Genomic DNA, 19869 nt, shown 5'->3' on the forward strand with positions numbered 1-19869 from the left:
TGTATAATATTTGCACATTCTTTTTTTATTCTTTTTAAAATTCTTCAAGCTCTGTCAAGTTGGTTGTTGATCATTGCTAGATAGCCATTTTAAAGTCTTGCCATAGATTTTCAAGCTGATTTAAGTCACAACTGTGATTAGGCCACTCAGGAACATTCAATGTCATCTTGGTAAACAGCTCCAGTGTAGATTTGGCCTTGTTTTGGATTATTGTCCTGCAGAAAGGTGAATTAATCTTCCAGTGTCTGGTGGAAAGCAGACAGAACCAGGTTTTCCTCTAGGATTTTGCCTGTGCTTAGCTCTATTCTGTTTATTTTTTATCCTGAAAAACTCCCCAGTCCTCAACTATTACAAGCATACCCATAACATCATGCAGCCACTACTATGCTTGAAAATATGGAGAGTTGTACTCAGTAATGTGTTGCATTGGATTTTTCCCACACATAACACTTTCTATTCAGGGAAAAAAGTTAATTGCTTTGCCACATTTTTTACAGTATTACTTTAGTGCCTTGTTGCAAACAGGATGCATGTTTTGGAATATTTTTATTCTATAAAGACTTCCTTCTCTTCACTCTGTCAATTAGGTTAGTATTGTGGAGCACCAACAATGTTGCTGTTCCATCCTCAGTTTTCTCCTTTCACAATCATTAAACTCTAACTGTTTTAGAGTCACCATTGGCACTCATGGTGAAATCCCTGAGTGGTTTCCTTCCTCTCCGGCAACTGAGTTAGGAAGGACACCTGTATCCTTGTAGTGACTGGGTGTATTGATACACCATCCAAAGTGTAATTCATAACTTCACCACACCCAAAGAGATATTCAATGTCTGGTTTAAAAATCTACCAATAGGTGTTCTTCTTTGCGAGGCGTTGGAAAACTTCCCTTTGTGGTTGAATCTGTGTTTAAATTCTTTCTGAAGGTACATTGTATTCACTCCCATTTGACTTTTTAATTTAATTTAAAATAGATTAAATTGAGATTTATTGGTCACTGACCTACACACAATACCCCATAATGTCAAAGTGGAATTATGTTTGTTTTTTTATTTTGCAAATGAATTACAAATGAGAAGCTGAAATGTCTTGAGTCAATAAGTATTTAACCCCTTTGATATAGCAAGCCTAAATAATAGCAACCCTAAAACATTTGCATAACAAGTCACATAATATGTTGCATGCATTCACTCTGTATGCAATAATAGTGTTTAACATGCCCCACACATTCAATTACCTGGAAGGTCCCTTAGTTGAGCAGTGAATTTCAAACATAGATTCAACCACAAAGACCAGGGAGGTTTTCCAATGCCTCGCAAAGAAGGGCACCTTTTGGTAGATGGGTGAAAAAAGAAGACTTCAACATCCCTTTGAGCATGGTGAAGTTATTGATTACACTTTGGATGGTGTATCAATACACCTTGTCACTACAAAGATACAGGCATCCTTCCTAACTCAGTTGCCGGAGAGGAAAGAAACCGCTCAAGGATTTAACCAGGAGGCCAATGGTGACTTCGAAACAGTTAGAGTTTAATGGCCGTGATAGGAGAAAACAGCATTGTAGTTACTCTACAATACTAACCTAAATGACAGAGTGAAAAGAAGGAAGCCTGTACAGAAGAAAATATATATAAAACAAATTATCCGGTTTGCAACAAGGCACTAAAGTAATACTGCAAAAAAAATGTGGCAATGCAATTACCTTTCTGTCCTGAATACAAAGTGTTATGTTTGGGGCAAATAAAATACAAAACATTACTGAGTACCACTCTCCATATTTTCAAGCATAGTGGTGGCTGTATCATGTTATAGGTATGCTTGTCATCGTTAAGGACTGGGGAGTTTTTCAGTATAAAAAAATAAACAGAATGGAGCTAAACACAGGCAAAATCCTAAAGGATAACCTGGCTCAGGCTGCTTTCCTCAATACACTGGGGTATTAGTTAACCTATCAACAGGACTATAACCTAAAACACTTGGCCAAAACTACACTACAGTTGCTTACCAAGAAGACAGTGAATGTTCCTAAGTGGCTAAGTTACAGTTCTGACTTAAATCTACTTAAAATAAATATAAGGAAAATCCTGAAAATGGTTATTTAGCAATGATCAACAAAAGCTCTTAGAGACGTACCAAGAAAGACTCATAGCTGTAATCGCTGCCAAAGGTGCTTCTACAAAGTATTGACTCAGGGTGTGAATCCTTAAGTAAATTGGATATTTCTGTATTTCATTATCAATACATTTGCCAAAATGTCTACAAGCATGTTTTCACTTTGTAATTATGGGGCATTGTGTGTAGATGGGTGAGAAAAACATATCTAATTGGTTTTGAATTCGGGCTATAACACAACAAAACATTTTATAAGTCAAGGAGTATGAATACCTTCTGAAGGCACTTAATTCTACGTAGTATGCTGTGGGTATTGGAAGAGTGTGTCTTGTTTCACCCAACTTGAAACATAGAAGGTGTTGGTCTCATATCGCTTTGACAATCTGAGAGCGTCTGCTGAAAACATATGTTCACAACAACAATTCAGTGTTAGCTTTGTTGTACTGCACAGCTCTAAACGTTTAGCTTGTTTCTCTGCAAAAAAAACACCTCTCTTCTTAATCCAAATTATTTATCCAATTTGCTTCCGACATCCTGTTTTCAGATATATTTGGAAATGGGTGTAAATGGATACTTTGGGGGGTGTTTTTCACTGAGACTCCGGTCATTAATAATGGATGGGAGTCAGCTGGTCTCGGAAATGTGTGGCGGTAAGATGAGGACACAGTACAGTGCAGAGGACTGCTGATTGGGTGTTGCTGACCAGGAAGGAAGTGGATATCAATCAATATTTCATGAGGTCCAGAAGAACCCTTTAGACTATGTGCTGCAATCAACTATACCTCCAACACCTCTGGCCGTTTATTAACTATATTCATCCAATCTAATAGACCAAGCAAAGCAAATTATACATCAATACATTGTGCAAGCTTTGCTAGAGATGAAGGGAAACTGAACTCATGAATTGCAAATTGTCGGTTATGTTCCATGGTACAGGTGTGTCCATTTTTATATCAAAGACAGTAATTCCTTGCCAGGTGTGAACCCCCTCCAGTGTGCCCCTGTGTCTGTAAGCTGTAGCTGGATCCTATCAGGAGGGCGTTGGTGTGTGGTTACTGGTCTGTGCCACTCTCTGAGCCACCCTGACTCTTCAGTGTGGTGCCAGGCTAGCCGTGCCACCACACTGTGTGTCTGTCAATGACTCCTCCACATAAACCCTGTTCCAGTCACCTTGGCAAGCGCTGCCAAACTGCAGATAACATGGCGTGGGAGCAGGGGCAGAGACAGAGAGGGAGAGAGAGGAGGATTGTTTGATTACATGTGAAAGAAAATGTGTATGAGAATGGAGAGAGAGAGAAAGAAAGAGAGATTAGAAATGTGAGTCCGAGAGCGAGTGAGCAACGAGGAAGGAGAAACAAATAGTGAGAGAGACCAGTGTGAGTGGGTGATGTGAAGCCAATCACAGCAGTGTGTCTCAGAGAGAACATGTGAAGTGAGTCACACATACAATTTGAAAATACTGCACTGGCAAAAATCTATTCTCCAGAAATCATTAGTAGAATTATCTGATTCAGAATGTCCTTAATACAGATCCTCCAACATTCGCTCACTCTACCACTTTGGAAAATCACTGAGACTGTAACGAGGGAAAAAGGGAACATTTCTCTTTTTGTCTCCGTATTACATTTGTGAAACAGCCGGGGTGCAGCCAACCACAGCCCTCTCATCTATCTCTGCCAAGACAATTTTTTTCTCTACCCACCGCAATGTAGGCTGGAAATGGAATCTTCCAGTCCAGCTCAGAGTGAGAAAACACAACAGAACTAAACATCTGCTGGGCCTTAAACAGCTGTGTGTGTGTGTGTGTGTGTGTGTGTGTGTGTGTGTGTGTGACAAGACCCCTGCCGAGATCCAAGCTCTGGACGCAGACCCCTGTCTGGACTGTAGTAGACACACAGGCTATGGACCGCAGCAGCCCCCCCACCTCCTCTGCTCTGAGAGACAGAGAGAGAGCCACAGAGCAAGAGCCACAGAGAGAGAGAGAGCTACAGAGAGATGGAGCGCCACCGAGTGCGAGAGCCACAGAGAGAGGAGATTACCTTGTCCTACTGTCACCAACAGAGCAAGGTCTACAGGAACTACTTAACATTCTTTGGGAATACAACATCAACTTTCAGAAAACCAAAGTTGTGATTTTCCAGAAAAAGGCCAGGAATCAGAGCAGCAGACACTCCTTCAAATTAGAAAATAGCATGGGAATAAAAACCAGTGCCTCTGTTGGATTTGGTCTGGCAGAGAATGCACTAAAAGGAAAAAGCCTGCAAAGCATTTTACTCCATAAAAATACAATTCTAAAAATGAAATACTCCTATCCCAATCTGGTGCAAAATATTTAAGTGTAATTTTACTAATTGCACTACATGGAAGTGAGGTTTGGGGTCCAACCTATAATTACGATTATAAGCATTGGGAGAAAAACTAAATAGAAAATCTACATACAGAATTCTGCAGAATTGTCCTAAATATCCAAAAGAAAGTACCAAATAATGCATACAGAGTGGAACTCGGAAGATTCCCTTTAATTGTAAATATAAAGATTTTGGCATCATTTGAAATTAAGCCCCAAAACATCCTTAGAATTCAAAACACTGGAAACCAAAGAGCTGAACCGTGAAAAGAGTCCCCTTCGTCAACTGTTAAAAACACCAAACAACCCTATTATTCAAACATACAGAGAAATCAATCAAATTGTTAGAGAAATGAAAATCTCCTATTTGACAAATTGGGAAAAGAAAAGAAAAACACACAATAAACTAAATTGCTACTTGGCCCTCAAAAGAGAATACAAATTGGAAGAATATCTCTACTGTCAGAGATACAAAACAGAGACAGATCCCAACCAAAACAGGCTCAGTGACAGGCTCAGTGACCACCAATTGGCTATAGAAAAAGGGAGACACAAAACGACATGGCTACGCAAAGAGGAGCGTCTATGTGGTCACTGCACGACAGGGGAGGTAGAGACAGAGACGCACCTTTTCCTCTACTGTGAGAAATACTCCCAACTCCCAGGTACAACACTACTGCAGTTGTATTGGGTAATCTTTGGTCAAAACATTTAATTATATAAAAATCAAATGATTAAAAAAAACAAATTAAGAATGTCTAATAAATAAACAACAATGTGTACATGGATAATGGTTCCACTATGTATTACTAGTAAGTTATATACAATGTAAATACTTCAGCAAATTAATGTTCATGGGATGTCCCTCAGACTATGGCAATCATATACAGTTGAAGACAGAAGTTTACATACACCTTAGCCAAATGAACTTCCTGACTGATGTCTTGAGATGTTGCTTCAATATATCCACATTATTTTCCTTCCTCATGATGCCAACTATTTTGTGAAGTGCACCAGTCCCTCCTGCAGCATAGTACCCCCACAACATGATGCTGCCACTCCCGTGCTTCACGGTTGGGATGGTGTTCTTCGGCTTGCAAGACTCCCCCTTTTTCCTCCAAACATAACGATGGGCATTATGGCCAAACAGTTCTATTTTTGTTTAATCATACCAGAGGATATTTCTCCAGAAAGTACGATCTTTGTCCCCATGTGCAGTTGCAAACCGTAGTCTGGCTTTTTTATATCGGTTTTGGAGCAGTGGCTTCTTCCTTGCTGAGCGGACATTCAGGTTATGTCAATATAGGACTTGTATAACTGTGGATATAGATACTTTTGTACCTGTTTCCTCCAGCATCTTCACAAGGTCCTTTGCTGTTGTTCTGGGATTGATTAGCATTTTTTGCACCAAAGTATGTTCATCTCTAAGAGACAGAACGCATCTCCTTCCTGAGCGGTATCACAGCTGCGTGGTCCCATGGTGTTTATACTTGCGTACTTTTGTTTGTACAGATGAACGTGGTACCTTCAGGTGTTTGGAAATTCCTCCCAAGGATGAACCAGACTTGTGGAGGTCTACAATTTTGTTTCTGAGGTTTTGGCTGATTTCTCTGATTTCTGATTACGCTTTTACTGTCTCATCCTGGAATATACAAGGTCTGAGGTCATCTGCCTTTGACCTAAAGAGCAGGTACCCAGACTTCATCAAAGAAATTGGAAATATCCATCCAACAAGAAACACGGTGTAAAGGAGACTGACTCACTGGTTGCCCTCTAGGCTACAGAGAGGTGGTAGTCCCATCCACCAAACTACTAGTTGTGAAACAGGGAAGAGACTCAGGGGGTGTGCTAATTTGGTATAGAGCCGACCTTACCCACTCTATTAAATTAGTCAAAACAGGAACATTTTACATCTGGCAAGAAATTAATAAGGAAATTATCTCAACAGAGAAAGATGTCCTCATGTGTGCTATCTATATACCCCCAATAGAATCCCCATACTTTAACGATGACAGCTTCTCCATCTCAGAGGGGGGGATCAACAATTTCCAGGCCCAGGGACATGTACTAGTCTGTGGCGACCTAAATGCCAGAACTGGACAAGAACCTGACACCCTCAGCACACAGAGGGACAAACACCTACCTGGAGGGGACAGCATTCTCTCACCCATATGCCCCTCTAGGCACAACTATGACAACATAACCAACAAAAATGAGTCACAACTGCTGCAGCTCTGTCGCACGCTGGGTATGTACATAGTCAATGGCAGGCTTCGAGGAGACTCCTATGGCAGGTACACATATAGCTCATCTCTTGGCGGTAGTACTGTAGACTACTTTATCAATGACCTCAACCCAGAGTCTCTCAGTCTACTGACACCCCTATCAGATTGCAGCAAAATCACACTCTACTTGAACAGAGCTTTGCTCAATCATGAGGCATCAAAGCCAAAGGAGCTGAATAAAATTAAGAAATGCTATAGATGGAAGGAGAGTAGTGTGGAAATCTGCCCAAAAACAATTGGGCAACAACAAATTCAATCCCTTCTTGACAATTTCCTGGACAAAATGTTTCACTGTAATGGCGAAGGTGTAAACCTGGCAGTAGAAAAGCTAAACAGTATATTTGACCTCTCAGCTTCCCTATCAAATCAAAAAATGTCATACAGAAAACCGAAGATAATGAACAACAATGACAAATGGCTGATGAAGAATGCAAAAACCTAAGAAACAAATTGAGAAACTTGTCCAACCAAAAACAGAGACCCAGAAAACCTGAGTCTACACCTTCACTATGGTGAATCACTAAAACAATACAGAAATAAACCACGGAAAAAGAAGGAACAGCATGTCAGAAATCAGCTGAAGAATCCATAGACTAACCACTTCTGGGAAAATTGGAAAACACTAAACAAACAACAACACGAAGAATTATCTATCCAAAATGGAGATGTATGGGTTAACCACTTCTCCAATCTTTGTGGCTCTATAACAAAGAACAAAGAACAAACAGCAAAAACATATACATGATCAAATATAAATCTTAGAATCAACTATTAAAGACAACCAGAACCCACTGGATTCTCCAATTACTTCGAATGAACTACAGGACAAAATAAAAACGCTCCAACCCAAAAAGACCTGTGGTGTTGATGGTATCCTCAATGAAATGATAAAATATACAGACAACAAAATCCAGTTGGCTATACTAAAACTCTTTAACATCATCCTTGGAACCAAGGACTGACCACCCCAATCCACAAAAGTCGATACAAATTTGACCCCAATAACTATCGTGGGATATGCGTCAACAGCAACCTTGGGGAAATCCTCTGCATTAACATTAACAGCAGACTCGTACATTTCCTCAGTGAAAACAATGTACTGAGCAAATGTCAAATTGGCTTTTTACCAAATGATCATACGACAGACCACGTATTCACCCTGCACACCCTAATTGACAAACAAACAAACCAAAACAAAGGCAAAGTCTTCTCATGCTTTGTTGATTTCAAAAAAGCCTTTGACTCAATTTGGCATGAGGGTCTGCTATACAAATTGATGGAAAGTGGTGTTGCGAGAAAAACATACGACATTATAAATTCCATGTACACAAACAACAAGTGTGTGGTTAAAATAGGCTAACACACACACATTTCTTCCCACAGAGCCCTGGGGTGAGACAGGGATGCAGCTTAAGCCCCACCCTCTTCAACATATATATCAACGAATTGGCGAGGGCACTAGAACAGTCTGCAGCACCCGGCCTCACCCTACCAGAATCTGAAGTCAAATGTCTACTGTTTGCTGATGATCTGGTGCTTTTGTCACCAACCAAGGAGGGCCTACAGCAGCACCTAGATCTTCTGCACAGATTCTGCCAGACCTGGGCCCTGGCAGTAAATCTCAGTAAGACCAAAATAATGGTGTTCCAAAAAAGGTCCAGTTGCCAGGACTACAAATACAAATTCCATCTAGACACCGTTACCCTAGAACACACGAAAAACTATACATACCTTGGCCTAAACACCAGCGCCACAGGTAACTTCCACAAAGCTGTGAACAATCTGAGAGACAAGGCAAGAAGGGCATTCAATGCCATCAAAAAGAACATAAAATTCGAAATACCAATTAGGATCTGGCAAAAAATACTTGAATCAGTTATAGAACCCAGCCCTTTATGGTTTTGAGGTCTGGGGTCCGCTCACCAACTAAGAATTCACAAAATGGGACAAACACCAAATTGAGACTCTGCATGCAGAATTCTGCAAAAATATCCTCAGTGTACAACATAAAACACCAAATATGCATGCAGAACAGAATTAGCCCGATACCCGCTAATTATCAAAATCCAGAAAAGAGACGTTAAATTCTACAACCACCTAAAAGGAAGCGATTCCCAAACCTTCCATAACAAAGCCATCACCTACAGAGAGATTAACCTGGAGAAGAGTCCCCTTAACAAGCTGGTCCTGGGGCTCTGTTCACGAACACAAACACACCCCACAGAGCCCCAGGACAGCAACACAATTAGACCCAACCAAATCATGATAAAAGATACAAAGATAATTACTTGACACTCTGGAAATAATTAACAAACAAAAAACAGAGCAAACTAGAATGCTATTTGGCCCTAAACAGAGAGTACACAGTGGCAGAATACCTGACCACTGTGACTGACACAAACTTAAGGAAAGCTTTGACTATGTACAGACTCAGTGAGCATAGCCTTGTTATTGAGAAAGGCCGCCGTAGGCAGACCTAGCTCTAAAGAGAAGACCCACAAAATGAGGTGGAAACTGAGCTGCACTTCCTAACCTCCTGACAAATGTATGACCATATTAGAGACACATATTTCCCTCCGATTACACAGATCCACAAAGAATTAGAAAACAAACCCGATTTTGATTAACTCCCATTTCTACTGGGTGAAATACCACAGTCTGCCATCACAGCAGCAAGATTTGTGACCTGTTGCCGCAAGAAAAGGGCAACCAGTGAAGAACAAACACCATTGTAAATACAACCCATATTTATGTTTATTTATTTTCCCTATTGTACTTTAACCATTTGCTCATTGTTACAACACTGTATATATACATAATATGACATTTGTAACGTCTTTATTCTTTTGGAACTTCTGTGAGTGTAATGTTTACTGTTCATTTTTATTGTTTATTTCACTTTTGTATATTATCTACTTCACTTGCTTTGGCAATGTTAACATGTTTCCCATGCCAATAAAGCCCCTTGAATTGAATTGAGTGCTAGAGAGAGTGAGAGAGCGAGAGCACGAGCACGCAAGACAGAGACAGAGAAAGTGAGAGAGCACACGTGCGAGAGAGAGTGTGCGCTAGAGAGAGAGCGTGCGCTAGAGAGAGAGAGTGCGAGAGAGCATGAGAGAGAGAAGGCAAGAGAGAGCACGAGAGAGAAAGAGGGCTGGGGGCAAGATTACCAGTGTACTGAATGAGACGTTACAAATGTACAGCACATTCATAAGCTGCAGGTGATCCATTATTTAAGCTGTACCTGTTGCAGTAGAGATAGTAGTATCACCATACTCTCTCTCCTATCATAATCCTATGTCCTTACTGACTTCCTCTCCTCCTTTCAGTAAAATCCACTTTTATCACTCTGAAAGGATCAAATAAGAACACTGCTATTAGAATTGCTAATGCTGCTGCTGCGGATAGGCGGATAACTGTTGAACGATGCGTTTCAGAGAGGGAGAGAGAATGAGAGTGTTTACGTGAGTGGGGGGGGCAGAGAAAAAGGGATAGACAGAGAGAGAGGTAGAGGGAGGCAGGGACACAGACAGAGAGAAGGAGAGAGAGAAATAACTGAACAATTATCTCTAAAACCAGCCATTCTTGTGCATTTCCATTCCAATATCAGTTTGGGGTAATTGATCCGTTTCAGACAGGCGTTGGCGCTTGTATTTTTTATCTTGCCTTTAAAACTTTAAAGTGCACTTATTATTTTGATGCATCATCAATCTCTCAGTGGGAAACAAACAGCACCATTCTCCTCTCTCAAAGGAAAAAACGGCCTTCTATTAAACATGGAGTGTTTGTAAGGATATAAAAAGCCAGTCATTTTGTCTTATGGTTATTGGTAAGACTTTTACAATCATCTAAGAGAGGAAATATGATTGATATCTTCTTTGACTAAGGGTCTGTTTTTGTCTCTATATATTTACTGATTTAAAGTGTCAAGTACATAAGAGAAACAGAAAGAACAAATGAGTGGGTGGGAAACAAATTCATTTGAATTGAAGATGAAACATTTTGCAATGGTCTGGTGTTGAGATATACATTCTTTGCGTACAATGCCTTCAGAAAGTATTCACAACCCTTGACTTATTACAAATTGTATGTTACAAAGTGGGATTAAAATGTTATGTGACCTTTGCCAGAGATTACAGCTGTGATTTTGATTTTATTTCACCTTTATTTAACCAGGTAGGCCAGTTGAGAACAAGTTCTCATTTACAACTGCAACCTGGCCAAGATAAAGCAAAGCACTGCGACAAAAACAACGACACAGTTACACAAGGGATAAACAAACATACAGTACAGTCAATAACACAATAGAAAAATCTATATACAGTGTGTCATGACGTTGCCCTCCTTGGGGATAGCAAGTACCATCCCCCTCTCTCTGCACCACCCCCCTCTCTCTCTCACCACCTCTCTGTCTTCCCCCTACCAACAGGCTCTGTTAGGCAGGTCATAAATTCCTAGAGGAGTTCTCTCCTCATGGCCAGAGTATAAGAGAGAGTGAGTTTTCATAGAGAGAACAAAGGAACTTCTTCCACATCACAGAACTTGAGAACTGAACAATATCCATGTTCTGGAGAAGGTATAAACGGTCGGTGAAGTAGCCAGATACAAACTGGTCCGTTTTGTACAATTTGGTGACCTCAGGAAAGACAATACAGCCACATTACCATAACTCTGTTTATACAAGATTCTCAGTTGTAAGGCTTGCATCTAATTGTTGTATAAAATGAATGAGTAAAAATGACAATATTTGTGGAATTATGTAATGTGATTTTAAACTGTTTAACCTGTTAGGGCTAGGGGGCAGTATTGACACGGCTGGATAAAAAACGTAACCGATTTAATCTGGTTACTACTCCTGCCCAGTAACTAGAATATGCATATAATTATTGGCTTTGGATAGAAAACACTCCAAAGTTTCGAAAACTGTTTGAATGGTGTCTGTGAGTATAACAGAACTCAAATGGCAGGTCAAAACCTGAGATATTCCTTTACAGGAAGTGGCCTGTCTGACCATTTATTGTCTTTCTTTGACATCTCATTCAATTACAAAGGATCTCTGCGGTAACGTGACACTTCCCACGGCTCCAATAGGCTCTCAGAGCCCGGGAAAAACCTGAATGTCGTCATTCCAGCCCCAGGCTGAAACACATTATCGCCTTTCTCAAGTGGCCGATCAAGGGACTGTGGGCTTAGGCGCGTGCACTGGCCGCCCCCGTCTTTGTGTTTTTTCCTCTGTTTGCCGAAAAGGAGATTCCCGGTAGGAATATTATCGCTTTTTTACGAGATAAATTGCATAACAATTGATTTTAAACAGCGGTTGACATGCTTCGAGGTACGGTATTGGAATATTTAGAATTTTTTGGTCACGAATTGCGCCACATGCGCGCGACCCTGATTTACCATTTCGGATAGTGTCTGGGACGCATGAACAAAACGCCGCTATTCGGATATAACGATGGATCATTTTGGACCAAACCAACATTTGTTATTGAAGTAGCAGTCCTGGGAGTGCATTCTGACGAAGACAACAAAAGGTAATCAAACTTTTATAATAGTAAATCTGATTTTGGTGAAGGCTAAACTTGCCGGGTGTCTAAATAGCTAGCCTGTGATGGCTGGGCTATGTACTTAGAATATTGCAAAATGTGCTTTCACCAAAAAGCTATTTTAAAATCGGACATATCGAGTGCATAGAGGAGTTCTGTATCTATAATTCTTAAAATAATTGTTATGCTTTTTGTGAACGTTTATCGTGAGTAATTTAGTAAATTGTTAGTAAATTCCCTGGAAGTTTGCGGGGGGTATGCTAGTTCTGAACGTCACATGCTAATGTAAAAAGCTGTTTTTTGATATAAATATGAACTTGATTGAACAAAACATGCATGTATTGTATAACATAATGTCCTAGGGTTGTCATCTGATGAAGATCATCAAAGGTTAGTGCTGCATTTAGCTGTCTTCTGGGTTTTTGTGACATTATATGCTAGCTTGAAAAATGGGTGTCTGATTATTTCTGGCTGGGTACTCTGCTGACATAATCTAATGTTTTGCTTTCGTTGTAAAGCCTTTTTGAAATCGGACAGTGTGGTTAGATTAACGAGAGTCTTGTCTTTAAATAGCTGTAAAATAGTCATATGTTTGAGAAATTGAAGTAATAGGATTTTTAAGGTATTCGTCCCGCCTGCCCTAGAGAGGTTAATGAAGGTAAACTCCAATTCCCTTTGGAGTTTAACTAAATCATTGGCCTGCCCCATGAGCACAGACATTGATCTGGCGTCATGGGACAGCCCCTTTCTACTGTTACGAATATAACCCCCACCGGGAGGAATTCCCTTCAGACCAGCTTTTCTCGATTATCGAGAGGGCTAAGGTTTGAGTAGAGACCATAAACCTGAGTATAAGCTAAGGTTGTAATGGTTGTTGAAACTCTGAGACTATCGATACCGACAGAATAAGAGAAAATCTTTGATACTAATTACCAGTCTGCAGCTAGAAATGAAGTGCCCGTGAACGCGAGGACAGACAACCGCCGAAACTCTGAACTATCCATTCTAACCTCGGGAGAGAGAGAGGGTGGACAAACTCTCCAACAGAAACAGACTTTCCAACAGAGATCACGACGACACACTGAGCGTAAATATATATATTGATTGCAATTATTCCCGAATGAGTGAGCGTTCATGTGCAAAGGGGTAGCATTTCAATTGTTATAATTATCAACTGGGTAGTGCCTCTTTTGTCTTTCGCGCCCTTCTCAGTCTCTTTGTCTACCAAGCCGCCATGCCGGTTTAGCCCACTAGGGCACATCCCCTATCATTTCCTTGTAACCATATCTACTTTGTTTGTTTGTTTGTGTGTGCATTTCTCTGATTATTTAGTTAGCTAATAAATAAATGATTGAGACAATTGATGTATGGATGACTCATAGTGAAGACTGGGTTCGTGCAGATAACCAACAATTTACGACGTTTGGAATGAGACTAACGTGAGGTAAAGAATAACTAATTAATTAGAAGACTAATTAATCAGATATTAAAATATCTGAAAGTTATATTAGGAAAATTATAACTTTGTAATCTGAATATTTTCCTTGGTGCCCCAACTTCCTAGTTAATTACATTTACCTGATTAGTTAATCACGTAATAATAATTACAGAGAATTGATTTGATAAACTAACAGTCTTCAGTTTAATGATGCCAAAGACACGACAAGTGTGTGCAAATGTAGTAAGATTAGAGAGGTAAGGCGATAAATAGGCCATAGTGGCAAAATAATTAAAATTTAGCAATTAAACACTGGAGTGATAGATGTGCAGAAGATGAATGTGCAAGTTGAGATACTGGGGTGCAAAAGAGAAGAAAAAAAAGAACAATATGGGGATGAGGTAGTTGAGTGGGCTATTTACAGATGAGCTGTGTACAGGTGCAATGATCTGTAAGCTGCTCTGGCAGCTGATGCTTAAAGTTAGTGAGGGAGATATAAGACTCCAGCTTCAGTGATTTTTGCAATTCGTTCCAGTCATTGGCAGCAGAGAACTGGAAGGAAAGGCGGCCAAAGGGGGAGTTGGCTTGGGGTAAGTCTTTAAGAGCTTTGCATACCTGGATTGTATAATATTTGTCCATTATTCTTCAAGCTGGTAATTGATTTTATATTTAACTAGGCAAGTTAGTTAAGAACAAATTCTTATTTACAATGACAGCCTACACCAGCCAAACTCAGACGACGCTGGGCCAATTGTACACCACCCTTTGGGACTCCCAATCACGGCTGGTTGTGATAGTCTGGATTCGAACCAGGTTGTCGGTAGTGACACCTCTAGCACTGAGCTGCAGAGTCAACTACTGCGCCACTTGGGAGTCCCAAGTGAGCATCGCTATACAGCCATTTTCAAGTCTTGCCATAGATTTTCAAGGCGATTTAAGTCGAAACGGTAACTAGGCCACTCAGGGAACATTCAATGTTGTCTTGGTAAGCAACTCCAGCGTATATTTGGCCTTGTGTTTTAGGTTATTGTCCTGCTGAAAGGTGTATTTGTCTCCCAGTGTAAGAGGTGCGTGACTGGCTGCAGAGAAGTCAGGCGCAGGAGATCAGAACTAGGTAATAACCGGAGCAGTTTAATATGCAAAACCAACGGCACCCAGAACAAGAAAATATGGGTACAAATAACCCGTCACGAACCAGTCAGAAGTGCACATACACTTTACAACAAACAATTCCACACACAGACATGGGGGGAACAGAGGGTTATATACACGACAAGTAATGAGGGAATGTAAACCAAGTGTGTGGGACCACAAGACAAAACAAATGGAAAATGAAAGGTGGATCGGCGATGGCTAGAAGACCGGTGACGTCAATCGCTGAACGCCGCACGAACAAGGAGAGGAACCGACTTCGGCGGAAGTCGTGACACCCAGTGTGTGTTGAAAAGCAGACTGAACCAGGTTTTCTATAGGATTTTGCCTGTGCTTATCTCTATTCATTTATTTTTATTTTAAAAGATGACCTAGTCTTTGGCGATGACAAGCATACCCATAACATGATACAGCCACCACCATTTTTGAAAATATGAAGACTGGTACTCAGTGATGTGTTGTGTTGGATTTGCCCCAAACATAGCGCTCTGTATTCAGGACCAAAAAGTATTTGTTTGCCACATTTTTTGCAGTCTTACTTCAGTGCCTTATTGCAAACATGATGCATGTTTTGAAATATGTGTTATCTGTACAGGCTTCATTCTTTTCACTCTGTCATTTAGGTAAGTATTGTGGAGTAACTACGATGTTGTTGATCCATCCTGTTTTCTCCTATCACAGCCAAACTCTGTAATTGTTTTAAAATCACCATTCGTCTCATGGTGAAACCCCTGAGCAGTTTCCTTCCTCTCCAGCAACTGGGAGGATGTCTGTATCTTTGTAGTGACTGGGTGTATTGATACACCATCCAAAGTGTAATTGATAACTTCACCATGCTCAAAGGGCTATTTAGTGTCTGTTTTTCCCCCACCCATCTACAAATAGCTGCCCTTCTTTGCGAGGCATTGGACAACCTCTCTGGTCTTTGTGGTTGAATCTGTGCTTGAAATTCACTTCTCTATAATTGTGTGTAGCACAGAGATGGGATAGATGTTCAAAAATCATCTTAACCATTGTTATTGCACACAGAGCAACTTATTATATTATATCCCCACATATCTTTTGATGTTGTAAATGTATAGTACCATTCAAAAGTTTGGACCCACCAACTCGGTCAAGGGTTTTTCTTTATTTTTACTATTTTCTACATTGTAGAATAATAGTGAATACATCAAAACTGTGAAATAACACATATGGAATAATGTAGTAACTAAAAAAGTGTTACACAAATCAAAATATATTTTAGATTCTTCAAATTGCCACCCTTTGCCTTGATGACAGCTTTGAAAACTCTTGGTATTCTCTCAACCAGCTTCACTTGGAATGCTTTTCCAACAGTCTTGAAGGAGTTACCACATATGCTGAGCAATTGTTGGTTGCTTTTCCTTCACTCTGCAGTCCAACTCATCCCAAACATCTCAGTTGGGTTGAGGTTGGGTGATTGTGGAGGCCAGGTCATCTGATCCAGCACTCTCCTTCTCACTTTCCTTCTTGGTCAAATAGCCCTTACAAAGCCTGGAGGTGTGATGGGTCATTGTCCTGTTGAAAAACAAATTATAGTCCCACTAAGCACAAGCCAGATGGGATGGCATATCAATGCAGAATGCTGTGGTAGCCATGATGGTTAAGTGTGCCTTGAATTCTAAATGAATGACCAAGTGTCACCAGCAAAGCATCCCCACACTATCACACCTCCTCCTCCATGCTTCACGGTGGGAACTACACATGCGGAGATCATCCGTTCACTACTCTGCATCTCACAAAGACCAAATATCTCAAATTTGGACTCATCAGACCAAAGGACAGATTTCCACCAATTTAATGTCCATTTCTCGTGTTTCATGGCAAAAGCAAGTCTCTTCTTATTATTGGAGTCCTTTAGTAGTGGTTTCTTTGCAGCAATTTGACAATGAAGGCCTGATTCACGCACTCTCCTCTGAACAGTTGATGTTGACATATGTCTGACTTGAAGTCTGTGAAGCATTTATTTGGCCTGTAACGTTAATTCTCTGTATCAGAGGTTACTCTGGGTCTTCATTTCCTGTGGCGGTCCTCATGAGAGCCAGTTTCATCATAGCGCTTGATGGTTTTTGCTACTGCACTTGAAGAAAGTTTCAAAGTTCTTGAAAGTTTCCAGATTGAGTGACCTTCATATCATAAAGTAATCAAAATAATGTAATGATGGACTGTCATTTCTCTCTTTGCTTATTTGAGCTGTTCTTGCAATAAAATGGACTTGTTCTTTTACCAAATAGGGCTATCTTCTGTATACTTTTGCACACCTGTTAATTGAAATGCATTCCAGGTGACTACCTCATGAAGCTGGTTGAGAGAAGGCCAAGAGTGCGCAAAGCTGTCATCAAGGCAAAGGGTGGCTAATTTGAAGAATCTCTAATCTAAATAATTGTCATGCCCTCATCTGTTTCACCTGTCCTTGTGATTGTCTCCACCCCCCTCCAGGTGTCGCCCATCTTCCGCGTTATCCCCTGTGTATTTATACGTGTTCTCTGTTTGTCTGTTGCCAGTTCGTCTTGTTTGTCAAGACAACCAGCGTTTTTCTCAGCTCCTGCTTTTCCCCATTCTCTCTTTTCTCGCCCTCCTGGTTTTGACCCTTGCCTGTCCGGACTCTGAGCCCGCCTGCCTGACCACTCTGCCTGACCCTGCCTGCCTTTGCCCCATCACTCTGGATTATCGACCGCTGCCTACCTTGATCTGTCATTTGTCTGCCCCTGTTGCTGTAATAAACATTGTTACTTCAACACAGAAGGCATTTGGGTCTTAGCTGAAACGTTATAATAATATATATTTTTAACACTTTTTTTTGTTATTTTATAATTTTGATGTCTTCACTATTATTCTACAATGTAGAAAATAGTCCAAATAAAGCTAAACCCTGGAATGAGTAGGTGTGTCCAAACTTTTGACTGGTACTGTATATATTATTTTAAATATATATTTTTAAAGGGGTATGAATACTTTCTGAAGGGACTGTATGTCACCAACACATAGCATACTGAGGGAAATGTACACTCTTAGAAGAAAGGGTTCCAAAAGGGTTCTTCGGCTGTCCCCATAGGAGAACTCTTTTGGGTTCAATCTAGAACACTTTTGGGTTCCATGTAGTACCCTTTGTGGAAAGGGTTCTACATGGACCTCAAAAGGGTTCTACCTGGAACTAAAAAGGATTCTCAAAGGGTTATCCTATGGGGACAGGCAAACAACCCATTTAGGTTGTAGATATAACCTTTTCTTTCTAAGAGTGTACTATCTTCAAATGTCAAATGCCAATTCATGTAATGTTCTTCATTTATGTGAATATACAGTATTACTCCTCAACCTGCCGCTTTTGACATGAGTACTTAAAACCGATCTGCCTGTCAAGGTTTATTAAAGGTCCAGTGCATTCAAAAACAAAATTTGCCTGTGTGTTATATGTATTTTCACACTCTTGAGGTTGGAATAATACTGTGAAAATCTAAAAATGATGACAATTTCATTTCAGTGTAAAAGCTGTTTGAAAAGACTGCCTGACATTTCTGCCTGTTTTGGTGGGATGGTAACATCCCGAGGCAGTAACTTACTTAATATACCAATTAGAAAGAGAGTTCCAAACCTCTCTGCCAATAACAGCTAGTTTTCCATTTTACCCTCCCCAATCAAACCCCTCCCAGACGCACTAACAAAATTCTTGCTTGAGAAATTGCTCGTTGCTAAGAAGCTGTTTTTGTTTCTTGTCAACCATTTTAATCAAAAACAATCACAGGAAGTTACTATAATATTACCTAGAAATGATTTGATATTGAGATAAAAACGTCTGCATTGGACCTTTAATGCAGTTTCTCTCTGTATCTCACCATTATTGAAATGGTTCAAATAAGTGTATGGTTTATATTCATACAGTTTGCACTGCTAACTGCCTGTACCCATTTCATTTGCAAGCAAACCAAAACTTTCCTTGAAGTCTAACATTTCAGCCCAAGTCTAATCGAAACAGAAACCTTCGCACACACACAAAATGCAACTCATTTAGTTCTGGTTCTCTGATTAACTGAATGAGAGAGAAAAATAAATAAATAAACATATAGCAAAGCAGCAAAGCTGGATGGGACAAGAACCAGTGTTCCTTCATTATTCCAGAGGACTCATGGGTATTTAAACACAACCCGACCATGACTCAGCCAATTAAGCATGCTGATTGCAGATTCATCACGGCACAGTGACACATAGGGGGATAATCTAACACTCTCACCTCCACCCACACCTAAATCAGCCCATAGTCAGTATTAATGTAGTGACTGTACTGTTACTATACTGGATTTTTTTATCATAAGCTTTATTATAGATTCATCACAGGTACAGTGACACACAGGGGCTAGTCTGGTCCACATGTTCTGTCTAGCATCTCTCACCTCCACATACACCCAAATCAGCCCATACTCAGTTAATATACAGTATTAATATAGCAAACATAATGGTATTATAAGGTTATCATAGGCTTGCTATATTATATGATCTTTACGGGCCCACTGAAACACAGGGGACTAGTCTGGTCCATATACGTCATCTTACGTATCTCACCTCGTTATCGATAATAAAAATCAGTTATTTTGCTGTTTTATCACATTATTGTAGCATAGATTCATCATTGGCAAAGTGAGACCCAGGAAATCAGGTCAAAATGCTCTAATACTCCACTGATTCATGAATTGCAAAAGGTGTGCGCGTGTTTACGTGCACATGTATTTATGTGTGTGAATACATAGAGATGCATGTGTTCAGTGATCTCATGTTGTGTATATAGAGTCATCCAGGAGAAGGTTGAGGTCCTATGCCTGGGGTGGGAGATGCCCCATATTTAAAGTTTCAACATAGAAAACAGGCTCAAGATGAGAGAGGTGTGTAAGGGGTATTACCTGCAGAGTGAGGATAAAACATGGCTGCCATCAACCAAAAGAGCCAAGTCTGCCTTTAACAAGTCTTTAACCAGTGTCT

At 40.3% G+C, this 19869-nt stretch overlaps 1 protein-coding gene across 1 annotated transcript in view; it reads right to left on the reverse strand.

Annotated features, from left to right (window-relative positions):
* Window positions 1-19869, reverse strand: part of dok6 (docking protein 6) — a 76903-nt gene that overhangs the window by 3123 nt on the left and 53911 nt on the right.

Source organism: Salmo salar, chromosome ssa19 (genome assembly GCF_905237065.1).
Source record: "Salmo salar chromosome ssa19, Ssal_v3.1, whole genome shotgun sequence".
Classification (NCBI taxonomy): Eukaryota; Metazoa; Chordata; class Actinopteri; order Salmoniformes; family Salmonidae; genus Salmo; species Salmo salar.